The sequence below is a fragment of the Equus asinus genome, chromosome 8 (genome assembly GCF_041296235.1).
Source record: "Equus asinus isolate D_3611 breed Donkey chromosome 8, EquAss-T2T_v2, whole genome shotgun sequence".
In the NCBI taxonomy this organism is placed as follows: domain Eukaryota; kingdom Metazoa; phylum Chordata; class Mammalia; order Perissodactyla; family Equidae; genus Equus; species Equus asinus.
In genome coordinates, this window is record NC_091797.1 from 64937216 (window position 1) to 64942057 (window position 4842).

A 4842-nucleotide genomic window follows, 5' to 3' on the forward strand; every position below is an offset into this window, starting at 1 on the left:
CAGCCCCTCCTGCACTCGTTCAATGGGGAGGCTGGACTTCAGTCGGGGTTTGCTGGAACATCCAGGGTCCAGACAGGGTGGGGCCTTTCCTGAATCCAGCTTGTTCCTGGTGGTTCCCCCCGGCCCGCCTTTCTCCTGCTGGGCACCTGTTGCCACAAGTCACACCATGGCCCGTTGCCCTCTGCAACCCCACAGCCCACAGCTGTAGGGCTCTCCTCCCCACAATCACAACACTGCATCGCCATGAGTTCTGATCGCTTCTGATTTCCAGTAGATTTATTACTTCATATGCTTTGTTTACACACCTGTGTCCCCCAGCCCCCAAACCCACAGCTTAGAGCCCACAAAATCCATTCTGTGCGGCTGGCACTGTCACGCTGAGGGAAAAACCAGTTTGGGCGATGAATTAAATAAAACACACCTAAGAAATTCTATTTTCACAAATCTTTTCTTAAAATCTAAGAGGCTTGATTAGACTTCACCATTTACTTTCTCTTTTTGATAATTTTAAAAATTTGCTTTGAGTAGGGCCACGCTTATGCAGGTCTGGGTGGATCTGTGAGCAGCCTGATACTGGGGGACCACCGCTTCTTTCTTGAGCCTGGCCTGCTTCCTTTTCGCACACAATGTTGGCAGGCCCACTCTCCTATTCTCACTCTCCTTCCTGATTATTTCAAGTGCTCTTCCATTGTCACCTAGGCGGGGTTCGTGACTGTTGCTATACTTTAGTGCTGAAGCAGTTATTACTATAGTTCTTGGCTCATAGTTACGTGCTACCGCCAAGCGTAAAATTTGCTGTGATAAAGTTCGAAGGCAGCAGGAGAGCGGAGAGCATAGTAGTGTATAGTCTTTGGAGCGGCACAGACCTGGGTTCAAGTCTCAGCTACACCCCTGAACAGCCACGGAATGCTGAGCCTGTCACACGACCTCTCTGAGCCTCAGGTTACTCAGTAAGAAACGGGGATAATAAAAACTACTTTACAGGTTTGTTATTAGAATTAGATGAAGGAAGGGATGTGAAACTCTTAGCGCAGTGTCTAGAAAATAATATGTACTTGATGATAGATTCTGTTCCTAGACATTTATTTTTGGAGCAATTTATATCAGAGTTTGGTCTAGAACAACATATTTGTTTCCTTAAAGATGGCGTAGGCTGTTCCTATTTATAAATGCAAATTTATATTTGTAAATGAGAATAAGAAGGGTTAGAACGATTTGTGGTTTGCATATCTACAAGTGGTTTCAGAGGGAAGCTGAGAACATGGGCACAAGAGGCTGCTGGTTTCTGAGTTTGGGACAAACGTGTCTCCCGAGGGCGCGGGTCTCCGGGGCTCTGCGCTGGTGACGGGGGCCGGACGGATCAGCCCCTGACTGAGCGGGCGTTCCTTACGCGTTCATGCGTAATTCAGGCGAGAACACTCACGTGTGTCTCAGGAATGTGCTCGAGGAACAGGAGGAAACTGGTGGAGAGAGGCGGTGAAGGCCTCTGTCCTGGGTTAACACCCTCCTTCATCACTGCTCACACTCACAGGAAAGGCCGGCGGCGGCGGGGGACGGCCTCGCGGTGACCGCTGGCCACGCTGTCTGTGCATCCCAGGAGCCGTCTGCGCTCCGCCCCACATCCCGCACACCGCTCACGGCACCGCCACTCCCCCCAAAGCCTCCGTGCTCCCCTTCGCCCGTGAAACCTGCTCTCCGACGCGACCGCTGGTTTACCCTGCGTGCCACCCAGATGACACCATGAGGAGCCATCCCTTCCGCGGGGATCGAAAGTTCTATCAGGGATACAAACCTCCAACCAAAGCGAAGAGGCTCTGATGAGAGAACTTCAGGGCTCCGTCTGTGAGCAGGGGAGGAGGGGGACTCTGTGTCACGGCCCCACCCAGCAGCTGACCCTGACACACAGCCTGGAGCTGTCCTAGTGAAGCTCTGACTGGACGACAAGCTTCGCCTCAGGGCTCGTGAGAAACCCATTTCCCCGACGACTGCGCTTGACTGTGGGGCGCGCGCGCCAGGGAAGCCCTCCCGCCACCACCACCACCTCCAGCCCGCAGCCTTTGCAAGTTTTCAGGAGGACACTACGACTTTAGCTTCTAGGAAGCCCTCGTGTGGCTGCCTCACGACCTTGGAAGGACCCTCCCGCTGCTCCTGTGCCTGGAGCGCCGGGCTCCGCAGTCCTACAGAGGCGTTCCATCCGCGCTCAGCCCGCGTCCAGTCGTCCCATCCGTGTGGGGGGCAGCTGTTCTGTGCCAGGCCGGGCTGCCAGCCTCAGCAGGCGGCGAGGTCCCGAGCCTGCTGAGCATCGCATCGTTCATTCCAACGGGGCTGGGGTCCAGCAGAAGCATGGACCACGGAGAATCCCCATGTGGCCCAGGGAGTCTGGGTGGGCTCTCCTGAGTGGGTGGCGGGTAAGCCGAAATGTGGAGGGAGGATAAATGAGGGGGTGGGTGGTAGGGAAGAGCAGCCCCGTGGAGGGAACAGCATGAGGAAAGCCCCTGAGCAGGAAGGAGCTTGACCCTGAGCCATTGGGCATACTTCTGTTTACCAGCTTCTTCCCAAAATTGTTCAGGAGGGATGAGTGAAAGGAAACCGAAACTTGCACAGCACTGACACGTGGTTCTCTCTTCTTTCCAAGGACTGTGAGTACCCACCTTCTTGTTAAGCCTGGTGAATTTTGCTCCCCTTACAAAGAGTGAAGGTTATGGAACTTAGAAAATTTTGCAGCAACAGGAAGCCAGAAGCCCCACACAGCGGGATGAACTACCAGCTCCAGAAGGACTGGCCTGTAAAATGATAAGGGAGTGGAATTGTGTAACTTAGCCAACGGGTGGGTAGCAGGTGGCTGTGGCCTCTTCTGTGGGACTGGCTACCTGGATGAACATTCTCTACTCTGTCATGATATCTTTGTCCAAGAATTCTTGGTTCCTTCCACCACACTGCATGAAAAAGCCAAATGACTGTAAGATTTCTCAGTTATAGCTCTCAACTGAGCCTTAATTATTCATATGTGCTGGATTAATTATTCAAGACCATGAATTGGCACGTTCAGGGGGGCGGTTACTAGTAAACAGGAGGCTGTGTGAACGGCGTTTGGCGGGAGAGACAAGGCCCGCTGTCTCCTGGGTGATTCAATCCGTGGATGGGCAGAGGCGTTCGTGCAGGGGTGACTTACATGGACTTCGGCGCGGCTCTCTGCTGGTGTGAGGAGTGGCCTTGCCGATCCTTTCCGGACAGGGAGGAGAGCCGTGGTTAGACTCCGTCCTCAGCGCGTGGCTCCTGGGGCCAGATTATATGTGATCTCAAATGGGTGGTAGCTCTGTCGAGATTTCTTACGTTTGCATTCTTGATCGTTTGCTGTGAAATGTGCTCGTGAGCAGTCATGAAACAGATCTTTGGCACAAATTCTTGTTCCAGTGTAGAGTGCGTGACGTTGAAAGCTGGCAGAACTGAGGACAAGGAGCTCAATCCCAAAACGAATGTGGACTCCTTCCGCTGACGGGGTGGCCGGGGTCTTCTGCAATATCCCGGCGGGATGGGTGGCCGGAGCAGCCTCTCCCCTGCCCGGCTTCACCTCCTCACCTGAGAGAGCCCTTGCGCCCCTGTTAGTGGAGGCTGCTCGTTCCGCTACAGTGTGTACCCAGGTTTGCAGTTACCTCCAGCAGACGCTACACTCCCGCCCCCGCTGCGAGGAGGCTGGCTCCCCTCCCCCTCCACGGTCATGCCTGTCCTCCAGGGCCGTCCATCTTCCTCCCCAGCCCTCTCCTCTCCTCCCTGGCGTGGATGTTAACCATGTACCCTTAGCTCCTGGATCTTTCCCTCGGTAACATTTTCTTCTGTGCCCCCTCAGCCACCCATTCCCATAGCCACACTCTAGACTTTAATTATCTGAAACTGTACCAGCTCCAAAATAATAAAACCAAACATGCCAACATCTGGCCGCAACCTCCTATTCTTTCTAGCTTACTGGCTTATTGATTCTCACTGTTAAAAAAAATTATTGTGGTAAAATATATACAACAGAAAATTTACCATTTAAACCATTTTTGAACCATTTTAAAGAGATCTAAGGTACTATATAGTTAATATAGACAATAACATTGTACTATAATTATGTAATGTGATAAATCTCGCTACATTGGTAATCATATTACAATATATAATGCATAAACGTATCAAAATAACATGCTATACACCTTAAACTTACACAATGTTACATATCAAATCCATTCAATAAAAAATTTAGGGGCCGGCCCCCTGGCGGAGCAGTTTGAGTGCTCCGCTTTGGCTGCCCAGCGTTTCGCTGGTTCGGATCCCAGGGCGGCCATGGCACCCCCCATCAGGCTAAGGTGAGGCAGCGTCCCACATAGCACAGTCAGAGGCGCTCATAACTAGAATATACAACTATGTACTGGGGGGCTTTGGGGAGAAGAAGAAGAAAGAATGTTTTAAATAAACCATTGTTAGGTGTCAAGTTCAGCAGCATTCAGTATAATCACACTACTGTGCAACCATCACAACCAACCACGTCCAGAACTCTTCATCTTGCAAACTGATGCTCTGTCTCCAGTAAACACTAACTCCCGGTTGCCCCTGCGCTCCAAGCCTTGGAAACCCCCATCCTGCTTTCTGTCTCTATGAATTTGATTACTCTAGGGACCTCATATAAGTGGAATCATACAGTGTTTGTCCTTTTAACGTCTGGCTTATTTCACTTAGCAAAATGTCTTCAAGGTTCATCCAAGTTGCAGCATGTGTCAGAACTCCCTTCCTTTTTCAGGCTGAATAATATTCCATTATATGCATGTACCCCCATTTTGTTTGTCCATTCATCAGTTGATGGAC